Genomic DNA, 22,822 nt, shown 5'->3' with positions numbered 1-22,822 from the left:
TTGTTGCTATATTGTTGGTATGTGATTGCTGTGAAATTTCTAGATGAGTATCCTGTGTATTTTTGGTGGTTGCTCTGGTGTTGCTATGTGGTTGCTGTGTTACCTCAAGTGGTTGCTATACTGTTGCTATATGGTTGCTGTGCGATTACTCGCTGTGTATCTTATGTATTTTGGGTGTTGGCTCTGGTGTTGCTAGTTGGTTGGTGTGTTACCTCAAGTGGTTGCTATATTTTTGTCATGTGGTTGCTGTGCGATTACTTGGTGGGTATCCTATGTTTGTTAGGTGGTTGCTCTGGTGTTGCTGGGTGGGTGCTATATTGTTGCTATGTGGTTGCTGTGGGATTACTCGGTGGGTATCCTATGTATTTTAGGTGGTTGCTCTGGTGTTGCTAGGTGGTTGCTGTGGTACCTCAGATGGTTGCTATATTTTTGTCATGTGGTTGCTGTGCGATTACTTGGTGGGTATCCTATGTTTGTTAGGTGGTTGCTCTGGTGTTGCTGGGTGGGTGCTATATTGTTGCTATGTGGTTGCTGTGGGATTACTTGGTGGGTATCCTATGTATTTTAGGTGGTTGCTCTGGTGTTGCTATGTGGTTGCTGTGGTACCTCAGATGGTTGCTCTATTAAATTTAACTGATGCAACAATGGATGAAAACAGTCACCATGAACAATTTGACAACCACATTTTCATCGAATGGCCAATTGAATTCCTGCTAAAATTGTCCACCCTGTTGCACAGCTTGCTGTAACAGGGTGGACGCATGCATAAGAGCAGATTAAAAGTGATTAAACTGTAAAATATATAGTATTCTGATAATATCTTCTCTACATTCTCAGTAATAGTCTTTTATATTTCATAACGTCACGCCTGAAGCGTATTTCAGAACGGGAGCCGCAGGTCTAACATCCATAAATCAGAAGGTTTCCTCTCCATTTCCGCGCTGTCTGAGGCGGCGGGGCGGGGGCTGATGGGAAGCTGATTGCTTATGGATAATATCTGGAGGAAGACTGATTGTTTATCAGGAAAACTCTCAGCATGTTTTAATGCTTGGCTACTTTCCTTTATTTGCAGTAATGGGCTTCAGCCTCACATCTGACATTTAAACACATGAGCCGGTTCCTCGCCGAGATGGACGCCATCCATAACCGCGTCACCCTGCAACTGTTCCATTTCTCCACTCGAAATAAACCCCCATCAGACAGGCTGCCTGTGCCCACGGAGTTAAATACACTGATTTAATAGAGTAGGTGAGTTAGCTAGCTAGTTTAGTGTAGCTAATCCCCGGAGAGCCGAGCAGACAGACGAGCAGATGCCGAGTTTTCCCTCCATTAAGCCTCTGCTGATCCCTTTAAATGGTTTTGAGTGGAAGAAAAAAAAACGGTCTAGACTTTTGGGGTAAATAAGGGACATTAATTTAAGCGAATGAAGGAAATTCATTCAATCATTTCAGATCCTAATAGATCCCGCCATTAGGAGCGCGGGCTAATTTGTTTAGTGTTGGTGTGAACTCTCTGGGCTTTGTTTTAAAGCGCTAAGAAGAGAAATTAATTGCCGTCTCTGAACGTCCCCTACAGCAGATAACAGAGCATGCTCCAGTTCTTCCATCTCTCTGTGGAGGAATATATATATATAAAATCATATTTATATGATTTTGCTATTTATAGGTTTATGTTTGAGTAAAATGAACATTGTTGTTTTATTCTATAAACTACAGACAACATTTCTCCCAAATTCCAAATAAAAAATATTTTTATTTAGAGCATTTATTTACAGAAAAAATGAGAAATGGCTGAAATAACAAAAAAGATGCAGAACTTTTAAAAAGTTCAGAAATGAATATTTGGTGGAATAAACCTGTTTTTTTATCTTGGCATCATGTTCTCCTCCACCAGTCTTACACACTGCTTTTGGATAACTTTATGCTGCTTTACTCCTGGTGCAAAAATTTAAGCAGTTCAGTTTGGTGGTTTGATGGTTTGTGATCATCCATCTTCCTCTTGATTATATTCCAGAGGTTTTTAGTTTGGTAAAATTAAAGAAATTCATCATTTTTATATGGTCTCATTTTTTTTAAGAGCTATATATATATATATATATATATATATATAAAATACATATATTAAATCATATATATGCTGAGGCACAGCAATAGCAATTGACAATCTAGAAAACTGAATCTCCTGAAGGGAACACTGAACAGTTTCACAGCTATAGAGGTTCCCTTTTTTGTTAGGTGGTTGCTATGGTGTTGCTACGTAACACATAGTAACACATACTTAGTAACGCGTTACTCTAATCCGATCACTTTGTCAGTAACGAGTAACGGAACTCTAACGAGTTACTATTTCCATTCCAGTAATCACTGTGCATTACTTTTTTTTTTTCATTTTCCTGAGTGAAAATATATATTTATGTTCTCTTCTTACATTTCGGGGAGGGATGTCTGGCAATGTGAAAGTCAAGGCAAGGCATTGTTTCTGTGGTACCTCAGGTGGTTGCTATATTGTTGCTATGTGGTTGCTGTGGGATTACTTGGTGGGTATCCTATGTGTTTTAGGTGGTAGCTCTGGTGTGCTAGTTGGTTGCTATATTGTTACTATATGATTGCTGCAGGTTTACTAGCTTGGTGTATTAGGTGGCTGTTCTGGTGTTACTGGGTAGTTGCTGTGGTACCTCAGGTGGTTGGGATTACTTGGCTGGTGTCCTATGTATTTTATATGGTTTGCTCTGGTGTTTCTAGGTGGTTGCTACATTGTTACTATGTGGTTGCTGTGGGATTACTCGGTGGGTATTTTATGTATTTTAGGTGGTGGCTCTGGTGTTGCTAGATGGTTGCTTTATGGTTACTATGTGATTGCTGCAGGTTTACTAGGTGGGTATATTAGGTGGTTGCTACATTGTTGCTGTGTGATTGCTGTGGGATTACTCGGTGGGTATCCTATGTATTTTATATAATTGCTCTGGTGTTGCTAGATGGTTGCTATGGTGTTGCTATACGATTTTTCTGCAGTTATTAAGATATTGTATCACTGAATGCATGTAAACTCACACAGCGTTGTCTGTTTATCAGTTAGTTATCAGTGTGTTATATAGCCGTCCTGCCATTTCTGCAACCGGAAAGTATATTTCCTGCGATTGCAGTGACACATATCGGCGTTAATGCAGTAAAATCTCGTACCTCGCGATCCGCACCCTCAATTAATCACATCAGCACTGTAACACGCTTTCATATGCAACATCTAACACCATTATTAGCCGAGCTAAAGCTGTACAAACAGCGCCGGCCTGCTCTGTCACAAGCTATTTGTTTGGCAGCATTTTAATTTTCCGTCGCGGCGGTGTAATGAAGATGAAGCACCAGGAAGGCCCCGGGGGGTTACCGGTAAAAGATGGAGCAGAAATGGAAGCCATTTATTTCTGAGGGCTGTTTAACGGAAGTTCTGGTGCTGTTAGGTGTTATATGTTCGTGTGGCGGCACGAGTATACGACCCTTAAGTAATTGAACCATGTTTTATTTTAATAAATACGCCCGCAGGGTGAACGCCAGGCCGCTAACTATCGTAAAAGTGTCACCGTACGCCACTGTAGCAGGTCTACTTATGTAGCCATTATGGTTGCAAGACGCATCGACCTGGTCGCCAACGAGAAAAAGGTCTGAAAAGACGTTATCAACACTTTCTTTAATAACTCGCTCCAGGTTCCTGAAGCTCGCCGGAGTTAGCGCAGGCCTCGTAACGCATTAAAGGCTAATTGCGTCTTAAATCTGAGCGAGGCTCTCCGTTGCAGGCGTGCGGTAAGAGCCCAGCTGAGCGGCAGTGTGTTTCCTGTCTGAGTGCGGCGGCCGAAGCTCTTACTCGATGTGTTCTGTTCGCTAATTACCGTCGCCGATCTGAAGCGAAGTTTCTGCAGCAGGTGTTTGGTGGACGCTCTGAGAATTTGCTCCATTTGCTCGGCGCTGGGAGAAATGGCTAAACGCCGGTAATCTGAGTGTGTAGGGAGGTCCAGCAGAGACGATCACTGCAGCAGAGTGAGATGAAGCATGAAGAAGTGAGATAAGAACATACAGGAGAACCTTCAGCACTGAGGAGCTAGCAGAAGTATTCGGCCCCCTTAAACTTTTCAACCTTTTGCCACATTTCAGGCTTTAAACATAAAGATATAACATTTTTATTTTTTGTGAAGAATCAACAACCAGTGGGACACCGTCGTGAGGTGGAACAAAATGTATTGGATATTTTAAACTTTTTTTTGAAATAAAAAACTGAAAAATGGGGCGTGCAATATTATTCAGCCCCCTTTACATTCAGTGCAGCAAACTCACTCCAGAAGATGATCCAGTGTTGACCTAAATGACTGATGATAAATAGAATCCACTTGTGTGTAATCAAGTCTCCATATAAATGCAGCTGCTCTGTGATCAGTGTCTCAGAGCTCTGTTTAAAGAGCAGAGAGCATCATGAAGACCAAGGAAAAACACACCAGGCAGCTCCGATACAAAAAGATTTCCCAAGCTTTAAACATCTTAAGGCAACTCAAAGCACTGTGCAAGCAATTATATATATCATATTAAAAAGGAAGGAGTATCAGCCCACTGCAAATCTTCCCAAAATCCCTCTAAACTTTCAGCTCAAACAAGGAGAAGACTGATCAGAGATGCAGCCAAGAGGCCCATGATCACTCTGGATGAACTGCAGAGATCTACAGCTGAGGTGGTAGACTCAACAACTAGAAGAAACCATTTCTCAAAGATATCTATAAAAAGTCTCGGAAAAATGGGCAAAATTTTCACATTTTGTCTCCTTACAACCACAAAACTTAAATGTATATTATTGAGATTTTAAGTTAGTATAAGTGCCAAGTCCTGCTGGAAAATGAAATCTGCATCTCCATAAAAGTTGTCATTAGCAGAGGGAAGCTGTAAGATATGAAGTGCTGTAAGATTTTGTGGGAAAACAAAACTGCACTGACTTTAGACTTGATAATAAAACACAGTGGATCAACACCAGCAGATGACAGACATGACTCTCCAAACCATCACTGATCATCAGTAAATTTTACATTTCATTTAAAGGAAATCAAGGGATCAGAGTCTGGAGGAAGAGTGCAGAGACACACAGTCCAAACTGCTCGAGGTCTAGTGTGAAGTTTCCACCAATCAGTGATGGTTTGGAGAGTCATGTCTGTCATCTGCTGGTGTTGATCCACTGTGTTTTATTATCAAGTCCAAAGTCAGTGCAGCGTTTTCCTGGCACACTGCCCACACTGCCAAAAGTACCAATTGGTCCTATTATATAATATTTTAGTTTTCTGAGATACTGATTTTTGGTTTTTGAGTTTTTTTCATTGGCTGTAAGCCATAGACATAAATCAACAATAAAATAAATAAATGCTTAAAATAGATCACTCTGTGTTTAATACGTCTGTATATAATATATGAATTTCACATGTTGAACTGAATTACTGAAATAAAGCTACTTTACAATGATATTCTTGAATGAATTTTTTGGGATGCAGTAGTATATTGTGTTCTGTATTTGGCTTCATCGTTCTCACTGTAAATAAACGGTATAATTTCCCTCTTTTTAACAGAGATATTATGGCGAGCTGTAGAGCCGCTGCACTAAATAAAGAATAACACTGCGAGCGGTTTACCTAAAAGAGCCGCCGTTCTCTCCGCTTCCTGATTGAACTGCGTTTTAGTTTAAAAGCGAGGCGTTTTAAACGAAGATTGAGCTGAACAGAGTCCGCGCCGCGCTGCGCAATTACTTGTGTAATTACATCCACTTTAAGTGTTTTGAAGCGTTTAACTTCTTTTTATCCAACTTTTGACGTGCGGCTCTGACAGCCGGAGTTATGAGATGAATGCAAACTCTCAAAAACACACGAACAATTTCTAGCGTTTCTCCAGCTGGAATTCCTGTCAGTCCAGCTTGAAGCCTCTTAATGCAAATGAGCTGCAGAAACAGTGAAAAACCTCGAACACACCTGGATACTGATGTATTTTACTTTTATTTGAGTTACTCTCTTTATTTTAGAAAGACAGTGAAAGATGTACGTTGGCGTAAAATAGTATTTCCCCTCTTACAGATTTCTTTTGTATTTATGCATTTTCATACTTAAATTTTTCAGATTATCAAACAAACTTTATTACAAGACAAATATAACCAGAGAAAATATAAAAAGCACTTTTTAAATTATTTCGTTTTATTTTTTATTATGAATAAATCATGTCTTTTTGAGATTTGCTAATTATTGCATTTCCTTATTTATTTATTTATGTATTTATTTATTTTACATTTTAAACAGCGTCCATACTTTTTTTTCGAAACTGTTTTTTTTTTTTTAATAGTTCTGACAACCACACTAAAAAAAATAATCTAGAACATAATTTTTTAGGCTAATGAATAATTTTAACCCATCCTCCCGCAATTTTGCACTTTTGTACAGAGTTTAATGAGGCATTAGTGGTTGATTTAGTGAACAGTGCATCACTACTAAGGAGTTCAGTATAAATAGAATAAACACATTTTTTGCTATCATAACGACAGGAAAAGTACAATTTGTGCAGCTCGAAACGCAATGCAAAAGGCATGCACTAATTTTTCAAAATAATCATGGGTGTGTTTTGGCTCTAATGTGCATAAAATAAACCACAAATTAGAGTGTCACTTGCTAATCATTCCTTTTCAGAGCCAGGTGAGCTCTGACTTTGGCATATTGCTATTTTAATGGTGCAGCTGCTTATAAACTGGGTTTGTGCACTGCTGCATGTCCATGTATGTGTAATGAAAGCTGAACATGTAATTCACAATTCACTGCCAAGATAGCGATGAACGTCTGACTGTTGGCAGTGGAGCGCCTGTGTTTTCTGTTACCAAGATAAACAAGCAAAACTCCAGAAATGTACCTGAACACACCTCATTTCCAGAACACCACGCCCATCAGTGTAGATATATTCAGAAGTTCTGCTTGAGTCCATTGTTTTTACAGCATTGTAATTTACTGTAAATCCACTCACTCGTTTGGACTCCATCCGCTGGTGGTTAGACTCTGGGGTTGTTCCTGACAGCGGCAGGTTGATTGGCATGCATTTCCTGTTTGCATTTCCCAGCATGCCGTTGGGTTTGTGGTTAGGTGTGCTGGTGTGTAGACCTGCAGTTGTCAGGGGAATGGGGGAATGGGGGGAATGGGAGTAGGTGTTAATTGGTTTGTCACTGGTGGAACAATATCGCTTTGGTTTCCAGTTCAGCGGCGCGGTGAGGTAAGAGCTCACCGCCGGCCGCCGCTCTGGCCTTCACCCAGAAAATGCCCTCGTCCTGCACTTCCCCGGGCACCGCGCCCGGCGCTGGCACGCCACCCGGCCGCTGTAAATCCTGCGGCCAGAAAGCAGAGCACTTTTTAACGAGCGCAACTTCGGTAATTACAGCAGGAGAGCGACCAGAACCTCGGCAAGGTCACGGTCCGTCCCCTGATTACGCTTTCCTCAATTCCTCTTTACGGGACAGTGCGGGTTTTTTTTTAGGACCGGCGTTATCTCTCTTGTCTCCAATCTTTTGGAGATACTCAGCAGATACTTCTACTGTTCTAAACTGCTGAGTTTTCTGTGAAGTCTATACAGTCTGGGCTGAAACACTTGATCAAAACCCCCTAAAAAAGATTGTGGCACAGCCTCTAGAGCAGAGATCACCAACCTTTTTGAGAGCTACTGATCATGTGTTAATGAATTCTTACAATTATTATCAACAATAATTTAACAAGGTAGGAAACAGATAAATATCAATATGCTGCAACACTTTATTTCTATAAATCTCTGAAAGTATTTACATAGTTTAGTATTTATCGTATTTTAATACAATATAAAATATAATATATATAATAAACTCGTCACACTGGATGCTAAGCCACCTGCACGTCGCCAGATCGCCGACATAGCCAACACTCTTCTAACCATTGTAGTTTCCCTCAGTTGGACGTTCCTATGCATCGGTTCCGTATTTCTCATATTTAAGCACATTTTTTTGCAATTATCATCATTGCTTCCTTGAAAACCTCAGTGTCTAAAAACTCCTTCTTCCTTTTTCTTGATCAAGAAATGTGTAGCTTTAAATGAGGCTTGCTTTAAAAAAAATATATATATTTTTTTTTTTTGCACAAAGCTGCCTTTAACTCACAGGCTGTTTCTGCTCGTAGTGCGCCGCCTGGTGGGTAGTTAGCATGGTAGCTTTAGCCACGGTCTTCCTGCAAACAAGGCACACTTTTTTGTTCCGCCATGTTGTTGGGGGTAAATCTTCTCCTCACCTTCGCCCTGATACCGCTAGCTGCCAACCGCGGACTTTCTCTAATTGTTGCCATTTTTTACATCAATTCACACCAATGCAAGTGTGATTTAAAAAAGAATAACATAAAAAAAAGAACAGATGCGGCTCACTGTTAAGTAGCGCTATATTAACGCCATGTTGGTGACTCCTGCTCTAGAGGATTTGTATGAGACTGCCTATCATAACAACACAATGCGGCTAGCTAAAATAGCTAAAAACATTATTATTTCTGATACTAATCATGTTTTCAACAGTGAATATAATTGCTGTACACTGAAAAACATTTCAATTTTACAGAAGAGATACAAAACCTTAAAATCCAATGGTAGTCAAAAATGTCTATTTCCGGTCATTTTGGAGAATTTCTAATTCAGTAAATTGTAAATTGTGAAACTCTCACACCTGTCTCTCCCATGAGCTCTACCTCCAGCGATCCCCAGTCTGCGGACTACGACACCCAGAATGCACATGACATCACATGACATTGCACATGGCACTTCCAGGAAGTCAATCACCAGAATATTAATCTTCACCATTTTGCAAGGTGTACTTTTCCAGTCATTACAACTGCAAAGACACACTGACACGCCTATAGGTTGCTAAAATAGGGTCCTAAAATATTTATTTTTGTCCTCAGACAGCAACAGTCTTAAATGTCTTTAACAGAATTAAATCCAGGTTATTCACTTTACTCTAGACCTGTAGGATTGTACAGCAGAACTTCATAAATCCTGAAATTGGAGAAAATTGGTGAAAAATGTACAAAATCGTTGAACACGTCCAGGTAGCTGCACTTTTAAAATAGCAATCTGCCAATGTCAGAGCTCACCTGTTTTCTTTTTTTTTTCTTAAAGGGAATGATGAGCATGTAACACTCTGACTGGTTTATTTAATGTTACGCCCAAAATTAACCACACCAATGATTAACTAAGAGAATTAGTACATGCCTTTTGAGCTGTATTTCGAGATGCGCAAGGTGTACTTTTCCTGTCGTTACGATAGCAAAGACACACTGACACTAATTTAGAAAAATCTAAATTAAGCTGCATGGTGCACGGTTGATGGCTAAAATAGCATTTGGTCCTATAATATTTTTATTTTTGTCCCCAGACAGCATCAGTCTTAGATTACCTTAGACCTGTATTACTGTACAGCAGAAATTCATAACCCCGGATTTAGTCCTAAATCCTGAAATTGGAGAAAATTGGAGAAAGATTGATTACACCATGTACAAAGCATTGAACACGTCCAGGTAGCTGCACCTTTAAAATAACAATCTGCCAATGTAAAAGCGCACCTGTTTCTTTTTTTTCCTAAAGGGAATGATGGGCAAAATTAACCACACCCATGATTTATTAAGAAATTTAGTATATGCCTTTTGCGCAGTATTTTGAGACGTGCAAGGTGTACTTTTCCTGTTGTTACGATAGCAAAGTCACACTGACATCAAAAATCTAAATTAAGCTGCATGGTGCATGGTTGATGGTTGATGGTTAAAATAGCATTTGGTCCTATAATATTTATTTTTGTCCCCAGACAGCATCAGTCTTAGTGATATCCAGGTTATTCACATTACTCCAGACCTGTACAGCAGAAAAAAATCATAAATCCTGAAATTGGATAAAATTGGTGAAAGATTGATTACGCCATGTACAAAAACACCATGTTCTACAGGGCCGTGTCCCACATTCACTGTCTATCAGGGGTCTGATAATCGCTGAGAGGTTTGTAGAGCATTGCTGTTGAAATGATGCCACAAAATGCCCCATTATCCCCGTTTGTAAGATGGTAACGAGGCATCATTAAAAGTGCACAGAGCAGCAGAAAGAGAAATCAATACAGGCCAGCAGCTCCAGCTCCAGTAAACCCACTCTGCACGCTTTTATTCTGCGTATTCTGCTTTTACTCTTCTATCCCGCGGATGGTAGAATTCACGGCTGTTTTCTTCGCTCAGATCGGCTTGTTTGGGAGTTGTGTACGAACCGTAGGACACGCAGTTCCGTCCGCGTCGCGTGTTTACGTGTTTGTTTACTGAAGCCGGTTTGTGGCTGTGATTTATTTGTTTGAATACGCTGATTCGGTGGCGCTGGTGGGATTCGCCTCCGGGGGAGAAAATGAACACTTTGAGCTCCATTTGAGAGCTGGCAGGTGGCGGCAACTCAGTGGGACTTTAGTCTTCAGTCAGAGTGCCAAACGCATTTCAGCTCCCATTCAACTCCTGCATCACGCCGCGGAAACCCAGAGCAAACAGCAGAGTTAGAGCTGTACGGACTAATAAACAACAAAAAACAACAAAAAACAATAAAAAACAACACTCTTTATTTAGAGAAAAAAACTCTAGATTTAGTCATGTGTGTGTAATTCTCTCTTTGATAATAAAGGTAATAAATCTAGCGTATTTTTCAGACTATAAGGAGTAGTGGTGGGCGATATGGCCCTAAAATAATATCACAATATTATACACAGTATTTTTGCGATAACGATACTCTTGAAAATATGACAAAACACTGTTTTTTTTTTTTTTTTTTTTTTTCCAAGAATACACTACTGCACAATACTTATAATGCACCCCATATATTTCCATATATCCATGATTAAAATAAAATAAATGATACTGGACAGATATAATCTATAGTCTCTAGTAGATATATAATGGGAAATGAGAACAGTGTGAATTTTTATTTTGCTAAAAAACAGCAAAAAGTTGAACCCTGGTGTGATAATTAGGGGTGAGTGATATGGCACCATATTTCAGGGTTTAATATTGTTTACAACATTCAAAAATGTTGGATATTATTGCGTACGATATGATATGGTACACCCCTAATAAGGAGCACTTAAAGACCTTTATGTATAAATTTTACTAGTCAGGTATTAAGGAGCAGTAAAGCCACTCCAAAGAGTTAAACAGGAGTTTCAGTTTAGTTCTCCAGCAGCATTAGCATTAGCTGCTAACCAGGGCTAAGCGCTAGCTCTTCCACCAGTCAGTGCTGAGTATTATCAGCCTGTAGCCTGTTGCTATCTCAAGATAGCTCTGCTGGAGCAGCATTAGCATTAGCTGCTAATCGGGGCTAAGTGCTAGCTCTTTCACCGTTTAGAGGTAAGTATTATTGGGCTGTTGCCTGCTCCTAACCCCGGATAGCACTGCTGAAGCAGCATTAACATTAGCCACTAACCAGGGCTAAGCACTAGCTCTTTCACTGTTCAGAGGTGGTATATTGGGACTGTAGTCTGCGTGTTTACCGTGTTAAAACAAGCTACGTTGGATGAACTGCTAGCTAATATCACCCTGGCTTACCAGAACACTCAGGGTTCCTCAGTGTAGCGGGCTAGCAGCTATTAAACGCTAATGTTAATAAACAGAAGCACTTTACTCACCCAAATAAACAGTTTCAGGGGATAAATCTGTGTAGATTAATATCCAGCACTCGTTTAACTTTATAAAAAAATATTTTTTTTAAGAATTACAGTTTTGTTTACTCAACTTAGCTTAGCTTTACATGTTGAATTTAGAAGGAAACCATGGCAACACCTCTGTTCCTACTACTAGTTACTAGTTACCAGTGTCACATAAAATGTACCTTATAATCCTTGTAATCCAGAAAAAGATGTTTATTGATAGTGCGCCCTATAATCTGGTGCTTACAATACGTTACGTTGGGTATCGACTGCCACTATTAACACTCCAAGCATTAAAAAAAAATCCATCCATCTGTTTTATGTGAATCAGCTGAAAAAGTTTTTGGGGTCAGGAATCAGGAACACTTCTATAGTGACGTCACATTAAGGAAACTTGCATAGTAGCACCACCCTGACTCCAGACAGTACACAGCAGGATTAGCCAGCAGACTTTGTTTGAGTAAGGGATCTGTAGCAACTGTCCATGATTAATCAGCAGATGAAGGAGCTGTAAGAGTTTTGAACTAGCTTTGTGTTTTGCCATTAAGCACAAGCTAACACTATCGTGTTGTAAACTCTCAGAGGCGTGGCCAGTTACAGCTTATTTGCATAAAAGTGACCGAGCCCTTAAATAGCTCATTCTGAAAGGGACTAAAACTGGAATAGGAATAGATATGGTGAGATCTTTATTTATCTTTATGTGAGAGTGATTTTGTTTGTGTAAAGAAGTTCCTTCGTATTAAACCTCGTATAAAAAGAGCAGGATCTACAGGCCCAGCTGTAGCAACATCTGTGGGTAAATGTGCTGCACGATCCATACAGAACCTGTAGAACCTCCAAATCCAGAATAAAGGATCTAACAGGGTCTAAACTAGATAGATCATTATTTATTTAAATTGTACCACTTTTGTACCAGTTTTTTTTATCTCAATATATTCTATTTATCAGCTTTTTGCTGTTTTTTGTTTCTTTATAATCTAAAATGCAACTGCAGAACATGCTCTGTCACTTGACCTAAAATGAATTAAGTGCAAACAACAAGCGATTAAACTGTTTTTATTCATCTCAGAGAATTATCGCTAATTACACAAAACACACAGATACAAAGCCATGTTAGAGAAGTAAACAAGCATAAAACAATAATTATTCTTAAATTACTAAATCTCAACCTCAAACACACTTCAGACCAGCTTGTGCTCCCGGTTCTGCTCCAGGTTTTGCTCCTGGCTCTCCTATAAAGCACGGTGCCGGGCCGCCTGGCTCCGGTCCAGGTGATCCCGCTGCACTTTTCCATTTTCCCTGCTCAGATACTCCTGATGAAGTGCTGGGTAATTAGCGCGGTTGTAGCGTAGCGGTGTTAGAGCACGAAACCGTGCCGGACCCGACGACCTCTCTCAGCCCCAAACACCTTTGAGTCACATTGCATTAGCATTAATCAGAGGATGCCGAGCCGGCGGGGGGCGGGAGCTGCTGATGCAGCCGTTAGCGGTGTGAAACTGCACCAGTCAGACTCTACCGATTCAACCGCATTGATTACAGAACGCTATGATCCATTCTGATCAATGGCTGTTTTAATGAGCTATAAGCCTCTAGTTCCTGAATACACCTCGGCTTCTTTCCCACTGTGGGGCTGAACAGTTTTGAGCATTGAGGCTAATCGCTCCAGTGGTTCTAACACATGGACTCGGTTTGACTAGGAACACTCAGGTGGAAGGGTTTAATGACTAAATGAAATCAGCTGATTGGTTAGTTGGCCCTTAATAATAGCTATGTGGAATGAAGCTGGTAGCCACCATGCTAACGATGTGTCAGATATGTTGGATGAGGCTGGTAGCGATGTGGGATGAGGATTGTAGCTGGTGTGCTAATGCTGCTGTAGATATGTGGGATAAAGCTGGTAGCAATTTTGGATGAGGCTGGTAGCCAACTAGCTAATGCTGCTGTAGATATGTGGGATAAGGCTGGTAGCTGCTGTGCTAATGCTGCTGTAGATATGTTGGATGAGCCTGGTAGCCGTCATGCTAACACTGCAGTAGATATGTTGGATGAGGCTTGTGGCCACTGTGCTAATGCTGTTGTAGATATGTGGGATGAGGCAGGTAGCCGCCATGCTAATGCTGCTGTAGATATGTGGAATGAGGCAGGTAGCCGCCATGCTAATGCTGCTGTAGATATGTGGGATGAGGCTGGTGATTGGTTCATTTCATGTTACACCCGAAATTAACCACACCCATGATTAATTAGGAAAATTAGTACATGCATTTTGTTTGTTTCAAGCTGCGCAAGGTGTACTTTTCCTGTGGTTATGATAGCAAAGACACACTGACACGCCCCAAAATGAAGCTGCATGGTGCACGGTTGACTACTTATTCTTATATTAACAGATCAGCTACAATAGGACCCTGAATGTTAAAAGAACGTTAATCGTAATGTACAGAAAATCTTGTACCAATCAAAAATTGTAAGCTGGATCCCACACACACTCTACACACACACCAATTACACACACACACACACCAATCACACACACACACCATCTCCCTACACATACACATACACACCGTTTACACAAAGCCTGTTTTTTTTTTCTTTCTTTCTTTCAAACCATCAAATGCAGCCATCAATCGAGTGCACACACACATACGCACACACACACACACATACACACACACACGCACGCACACACACACACTGCGATTGAGTTGATTGAGTCAATACCGATCACAGGCTGCTTCAGTGCTGAAAGTAAATTGCACCACAGAATCCAATCCCACTGACAGTTACGTTAATGCATGTCTTTAATTTGCCCCTTCTGTCAGAACAGCCCCCCCCCCAACACCCACACAACCACCCCCCACCCTCACAACCACCCCCGCTACCCCACCAACCACAGCTATATATAGGTATGTATAAGGTGGTTGGGTTGAATAGGAAAAGACAGGTCTGTGGAGGTTAAAAGGCTTCTGTTTCTGAATCAGTTTCTCTGTTTTTGCTATTTATAGGTTTATGTTTGAGTAAAATGAACATTGTTGTTTTATTCTATAAACTACAGACAACATTTCTCCCAAATTACAAATAAAAATATTCTCATTTAGAGCATTTATTTACTGAAAATGAGAAATGGCTGAAATAATAAAAAAGATGCAGAACTTTCAGACCTCAAATAATGCAAAGAAAACAAGTTCATATTCATAAAGTTTTAAGAGTTCAGAAATCAATATTTGGTGGAATAACCCTGGTTGGTTTTTAATCACAGTTTTTTTCATGCATCTTGGCATCATGTTCTCCTCCACCAGTCTTACACACTGCTTTTGGATAACTTTATGCGGCTTTACTCCTGGTGCAAAAATTCAAGCAGTTCAGTTTGGTGGTTTGATGGCTTGTGATCATCCATCTTCCTCTTGATTATATTCCAGAGGATGAACGACCACTAGATAAAGACCCTGTCATGGCCAGCACAATCTCCTGACCAGAACCCCGTTAAAAACCTCTGGAATTGAGCTTTTGCACCAGACGTGGCATAAGGTAAACCAAAAGCAGTGTGTAAGACTGGTGGAGGAGAACATGATGCCAAGAAGCAAAAAACTGTGATTAAAAACCAGGATTATTCCACCAAATATTGATTTCTGAAAACTTAAAACTTTATGAATATGAACTTGTTTTTCTTTGCATTATTTGAGGTCTGAAAGTTCTGCGTCTTTTTTGTTATTTCAGTCATTTCTCATTTTCTGTAAATAAATGCTCTAAATTAGAATATTTTTATTTGGAATTTGGGAGAAATGTTGTCTTTAGTTTATAGAATAAAACAACAATGTTCGTTTTACTCAAACATAAACCTATAAATAGCAAAATCAGAGAAACTGATTTTTATATTTTTCATGCGTTGAGCTTTGGTCATGAAAATACAGATAAGAGATCATTTAAAAGTGATGAATTTCTTTTTTCTTTTTACCAAATTAAAAACCTCTGGAATATAATCAAGAGGAAGATGGATGATCACAAGCCATCAAACCACCAAACTGAACTGCTTGATTTTTTGCACCAGGAGTAAAGCAGCATAAAGTTATCCAAAAGCAGTGTGTAAGACTGGTGGAGGAGGAGAACATGATGCCAAGATGCATGAAAAGTGTGATTAAAAAACAGGGTTATTCCACCAAATATTGATTATTTCTGAACTCTTAAAACTTTATGAATATGAACTTGTTTTCTTTGTATTATTTGAGGTCTGAAAGCAGCTCTGCCTCTTTTTTCTTATTTTGAGTATTTCTCATTTTCTGCAAAAAAAAAAATTCTCTAAATGAAAATATTTTAATTTGGAATTTGGTTGAAATGTTGTCTTTAGTTTATAGAATAACAGAGGATGTGTAAAAACACTCTTTTTACTTTTTTTAACCCAATACACTTATATTTTACATCATTTCTTTTGGTGTAGTTATTGTACAGATGTAATCTGTGATGTTTGAGATGTGTAAATCAGTGTTTATCACTCAATCTGATCTCTGTACGTCTGATTGTTCACTTATGGCCGTGAAATAGTGCATTAATGACGCATGCAGGCGTCCATCACTCTGAGACGCTGTGATTACTGAGGATTATAAACACAAACACTGTGTTCACATCTATTAATCAATACTGTATTATATTTGTTGTCAGAAACACAAAGACTTGTGTAAACGGGTCAGATCTCGGCGGAAGATCGTCCTGCTTTCAGACGGGCTGACTGACAGGATCCTGATTATCCAGTATTGATCAGGTGAAAAGGAGGAATTTCTGAAGGCCAAAGCCAACATATAACATTTGGGTAGCAAGTGTGTGAAGCTTTTGGAATTTCATGGTTTTCTGCATCAATTTGTCATAAAATTTGATCTGATCTTCATCCAAGTCAAGGGTGTTGACAAATAACATGTGCCTAAAATAATAATACAAAAATATGAATATATATTTGGGCCATTCCACTGAATGGGAGCCATTTGCTTGTTGTAACTCTTCCAGATTAAATTTATTGTTGTTATATTTTTGAAACTCTGAAGCTAATAACACATAGATATACATACATACATACATACTTTATTGATCCCGAAGGAAATTTAGGATTAATATTTATCTAAATTTTCAAAACCGGTACTGATCACTCTTAGGCAGCTTTACTTAATTTTTATTTTTTTTACATGGTTTCTAAGCCAAAGATGATTAAAAAATCATTTGACATTTAAAAAGAATGTTTTTAAAAAGAGGAAGTCCACTAATTATTTTGATTTTCTCTCAAAGAAATGGTTTAAAGAAATGGTAGACTGCATATCCAAACAATTTATATTTACTACAAAGAAAATCATCACTCCTGTTACTGGCACTCACTCCTGTTACTGGCACTCATTCCTGTTACTGGCACTCACTCCTGGCACTCACTCCAGTAACTCCTGTTACTGGAACTTGCTTCATTACTGGCACTCACTTCTGTTACTGGAGCTCATTCCTGTTACTGGTGCTTACTCTTGTAACTGGAGCTCACTCCTGTTACTGGAACTCACATTTTTACTGGCACTGACTTCTGTTACTGGAGCTCAATCCTGTTACTGGCACTCATTCTTGTTAAGATAAGATAAGATAAGATAAGATAAGATAAGATAAGATAATCCTTTATTAATCCCACAATGGGGAAATTTACCATGTTACAGCAGTGCAGAGTAAAGGACAGAGAAACAGGTCAGGAAAAGGTAAATACAAATAATGATAAATCTATATATACAGAAAACCTATTGTAGGAAAATATATAAAGAGTTTAAAAAATTATATATAGTAAAAGAAAAAATATATATATACATCTAGTGCATAAAGATATGATTATGGTAGGGTGGACCAGTATTATTGCACAAGAGTAACAGTGAATAAATATCAAATAAATAATAGATAAAAACAAAAGTGAGAAAAAAAAAATATTGCACATTAAATAAATTGCACAAAGGATGATCACAGTACTCGTAGTGAGATGGATATTGCACACCGTAAGCATTACAGCTACACTGAGTAGTATGTAGGTTTGTATGAAGTCCTGAGATAGTAAACTAGTGTTTACTGGGAGCGCGGTATGTTGTAAAGTCTGATGGCGTGTGGAACGAAGGACCTGCGGTATCTCTCCTTCACGCAGCGTGGGTGCAGCAGCCGGGTACTGAAGGAGCTGCTCAGTGCTGTCAGAGAGTGATGCATGGGATGGGACAGGTTCTTCAGCATGTTGTTAAGCTTAGTCCTCATCCTCCTGTTTCCCACCACCTCCACTGGGTCCAGAGGACACCCCAGGACAGAGCTGGACTTCCTGATGATTCTGTCCAGTCTCTTCCTGTCAGCGGTGGAGATGCTGCTGCCCCAGCAGACCACTCCATAAAAGATGGCTGATGCCACCACGGTATCAAAGAAGGTCCTCAGTAGTGTCCCCTGCATGCCAAAGGACCGGAGTCTCCTCAGGAGATGCAGTCTGCTCTGACCTTTCCTGTAGAGAGCAGCCGTGTTGTCAGTCCAGTCCAGCTTGTTGTTAAGGTGGACACCTAGGTACTTGTAGGACCTCACTATCTCAATATCCGAGCCCTGGATGTTCACAGGCACCGGAGGAGAGTGTTTGGTCCTGCGGAAGTCCACCACCAGCTCTTTGGTTTTTCCTGCGTTGATCTGCAGGCAGTTCCTCTGGCACCATTTCACAAAGTCCTGCGTCAGTTCTCTGTACTCCTTGTCATCTCCATCACTGATGAGTCCGACGATAGCAGAGTCGTCTGAGAACTTTTGCAGGTGGCAGCTGGCAGAGCTGTACTTGAAGTCTGCAGTGTAGAGGGTGAACAAGAAAGGAGAAGAACTGTTCCCTGTGGAGCCCCCGTGCTGCAGATGACCATGTCAGACTGACAGCCCTGCGTCCTCACATACTGCGGTCTGTTAGTAAGATAGTCCAGAATCCAGGTGGTGAGGTGATGGTCCAATCCTGTGACCTCCAGCTTGTCCTTCAGGAGCATGGGTTGGATGGTATTGAAAGCACTGGAGAAATCAAAGAACATGATTCTCACAGTACTCCCAGCATTCTCCAGGTGGGACAGAGATCTGTGTAGCAGGTGGATGATGGCATCTTCCACTCCAATGCCAGGTTGATAGGCAAACTGAAGTGGGTCCATTGATGAATTCACCAGGGGGTGAAGGTGGATGAGGAGCAGTCTCTCCAGGGTCTTCATCAGGTGAGATGTAAGTGCCACTGGCCTGTAGCTGTTGAGGTCTTTTGGATGCGGGGTCTTTGGAATTGGTACCACACAGGATGTTTTCCACAGCTGTGGAACCCTCCCTAGCCTCAAGCTCAGGTTAAAAATGTACTGGGTCACAGTGCACAACTCGTTGGCACAGGTCTTCAGAACTCTTGAGCTGATGCCATCTGGACCCGCAGCCTTTCTGACCTTGATCTTCTTGAGTGCACATCTCACCTGGGATGTTGTGAGTGTGAGGCTGGATTGTGGGGGCTGAGTGCTGGAGCTTGTGTCAGCAGAGGATCCGTCTGGTGGTGACTTTGGGTTGAGAGAGGGAGGGGTGGGTGTAGGGCAGCATGCTGGTAGTGCCAGATGGGGAGATTTCTGCAGTGATGTTTGTGCAGTGGGGGGAGTAGGTGCGTGATCAAACCTGTTGAAAAACAGATTGAGTTCGTTTACCCATTTTTGATCCCCCACTGCCTGAGAGTCAGGTTTCCTGTGGCCTGAAATAGTTTTGAGGCTATTCCAGACTCTGCTGACATTATTGTGCTGCAGTTGGTCCTCCATCTTCCTCCTGTAACTGGCTTTACCATCCCGGATCTTTCGTCTTTCGTTACTGGAGCTCATTCCTGTTACTGGAAATCACTTTTGTTACTGGAACTCAATCCTGTTATTGGCACTCATTCCTGTTACTGGTGCTTACTCTTGTAACTGGAGCTCACTCCTGTTACTGGATCTCACTTTGTTACTGGCACTGACTTCTGTTACTGGAGCTCAATCCTGTTACTGGCACTCATTCCTGTTACTGGCACTCACTCCTGTTACTGATGCTCACTCTTGTTACTAGAACTTACTCCTGTTACTGGAACTCACTTCATTACTGGCACTCACTTCTGTTACTGAAGCTCAATCCTGGTACTGGCAGTCACTCCTGTTACTGGAACTGACTCCTGTTACTGGCACTTACTCTTGTAACTGGAGCTCACTCCTCTTACTGGAACTTGCTTTGTTACTGGCACTGACTTCTGTTACTGGAGCTCATTCTTGTTACTGGAACTCACTCTCATTACTAGAACTTACCCCTGTTACTGGAATTATTTCCTGTTACTGGAACTCACTCCTGTTACTGGCACTCACTCCTGTTTTTTATTTTTATGTTTTGAGTAACAGGAATGAAAGTAACAGGAATTTTAGACTTAGCAAAAAAAACATGAGAAATAGCTAAATGGCAGCTATGCTAATAGCATGAGTCCACTGAGCACATTCTGGTGACTTTCCCGAAATATGTGTTTTAAAAATGAACAAATAATATCTAAGAATTAATTTAGATAACAGGACAGAGCGTTAAGATATTTATTTATATAAATTAATGGCCCATTATTTTTATATACATAAATTAATTAATTAAAAATACAGTGAAATACTGTGAGATCATCAGAATATTGAAAAAATACTGTGATGTACTGTGATTTTCAGTCACTAATTTGTGCACTGATTCACAAAATATTGAGAATATTTAATAGAATTCACTGTTTTTATTGAATTTTTTAATGTGTAAAACCATTAAAACATGTTCCTATACAGGTTCTGCTTTTGTCACACTTTCAGTTTCCTCTTTTTTGGTATTAAATAGAAGTATGTACAGTATATCAGATCACTTCCTGGCGTCCGGCGGTCTCTGATCTGGAGTCTGTGTGGCGGCGAGTGTCTGATCTGAGTCTGAAGGCTGAACCCCACAGTCGGCAGTGACTGAAGTCTGAGCGAGAGATAAACTCGGGGGTGAGCTGGGGGTCGCAGCGTGTCGGCGTGGGGGAATAAATGCGGTTTTGTGTGAAAGTGATAACGCGAGTGTTTTTAAGCTAAATGTGGTGTTTACAGTAGATAAGACACTTGGCGCGCGAGAGCAGAAACAGAGGAATTCACTGGGTTTTAACAGCAGAACTAATGACGCCCTGTTTAACATGCATCAAATACCAAACCATATACTGCTGATTTATATACGTGAGTATGGCTGGGTATTGCGCATGTTCGCAGTGATCATTTAAACTGTCCACACACTGCCGCTGTGCTAAAATCTTAGGCCCTCGCTCGCTCTCGCGCTGTCTCTTGCTAACTTGTGCTATCTCTCGTCGACTCATGCTGTCTCTCCCTTTCTCTCACTAACTTGTGCTGTCTGACTCTTTCTCTCGCGCTGTCTTTCACAAACTTGCACCGTCTCTTGCAAACTTGTGCTGTCTCCCTCTCTTCTACGTGCGCTTTCTCTTGCTAACTTGCGCTGTCTCTCGTTATCTTGTGCTGTATCTCCCTCTCTCTCACTTGCACTGTCTCTCGCTATCTTGTGTTGTCTCTCGCTAACTTGCAATATCTCTCGTTAACTAGTGCTGTCTCTCCCTTTCTCTCATTCGCGCTCTCACTAACTTGTGCTGTCTCTGCCTCTCCCTCTCGCGCTGTCTCTCGCAAACTCGTGCTGTCTCCCTCTCTCTTACTTGCGCTGTCTCTCGCTAACTTGCGCTGTCTCTCTTAACTTGTGCTGTATCTCCCTCTGTCTCTCGCACTGTCTCTCACAAACTTGCGCTGTCTCTCGCAAACTCGTGCTGTCTCCCTCTCTCTTACTTGTGCTGTCTCTCGCTAACTTGCACTGCCTCTCGTTAACTTGTGCTGTATCTCCCTCTGTCTCTCGCGCTCTCTCACAAACTTGCGCTGTCTCTCGCAAACTCATGCTGTCTCCCTCTCTCTTACTTGCGCTGTCTCTCGCTAACTTGCGCTGTCTCTCGTTAACTTTTGCTGTATCTCCCTCTGTCTCTCGCGCTGTCTCTCACAAACTTGTGCTGTCTCTGACTCTCTCTCTTGCGCTGTCTCTCACAAACTTGCACCATCTCTCGCAAACTTGTGCTGTCTCCCTCTCTTTTACTCGTACTTTCTCTCGCTAACTTGCGCTGTCTCTCGTTAACTAGTGCTGTCTCTCCCTTTCTCTCATTCGCGCTGTCCCTCACTAACTTGTGCTGTCTCAGCCTCTCTCTCTCGCGCTGTCTCTCACAAACTTGCGCTGTCTCTCGCAAAACTGGTGCTGTCTCCCTCTCTCTTACTTGCGCTGTCTCTCGTTATCTCATGCTGTCTCTCACTAACTTGCGCTGTCTCTCATTAACTTGTGCTGTCTCTCCCTTTCTCTCATTCGCGCTGTCTCTCACTAACTTGTGCTGCCTCAGCCTCTCTCTCTCTCGCTGTCTCTCAGAAACATGCGCTGTCTCTCGCAAACTCGCGCTGTCTCCCTCTCTCTCTCTCGCTATCTTGTGGTGTCTCTCGCTATCTTTCGTTAACTAGTGCTGTCTCTCCCTTTCTCTCATTCACGCTGTCTCTCACTAACTTGTGCTGTCTCAGCCTCTCTCACGCTGTCTCTCACTAACTTTTGCTGTCTCAGCATCTCTCTCTCACGCTGTCCCTCACTAACTTTTGCTGTCTCAGCATCTCTCTCTCACGCTGTCTCTCACTAACTTGTGCTGTCTCAGCCTCTCTCTCTCACGCTGTCCCTCACTAACTTTTGCTGTCTCAGCATCTCTCTCTCGCGCTGTCTCTCACAAACTTGCACCGTCTCTCGCAAACTTGTGCTGTCTCCCTCTCTTTTACTCGTACTTTCTCTCGCTAACTTGCGCTGTCTCTCGTTAACTAGTGCTGTCTCTCCCTTTCTCTCATTCTTCTCATTTCTCTCATGCGCTGTCCCTCACTAACTTGTGCTGTCTCAGCCTCTCTCTCTCATGCTGTCTCTCACAAACTTGCACCGTCTCTCGCAAACTTGTGCTGTCTCTCCTTAACTTGCTCTGTCTCTCCTTAACTTGCGCTGTATCTCCCTCTCTCTCACTCACACTGTCTCTCGCTATCTAGTGCTGTCTCTC

The sequence above is a fragment of the Astyanax mexicanus genome, chromosome 14, assembly GCF_023375975.1.
Source record: "Astyanax mexicanus isolate ESR-SI-001 chromosome 14, AstMex3_surface, whole genome shotgun sequence".
Classification (NCBI taxonomy): Eukaryota; Metazoa; Chordata; class Actinopteri; order Characiformes; family Acestrorhamphidae; genus Astyanax; species Astyanax mexicanus.
The sequence above is the reverse complement of the archived record's forward strand: the minus strand, read 5'-3'. Positions refer to the sequence as shown.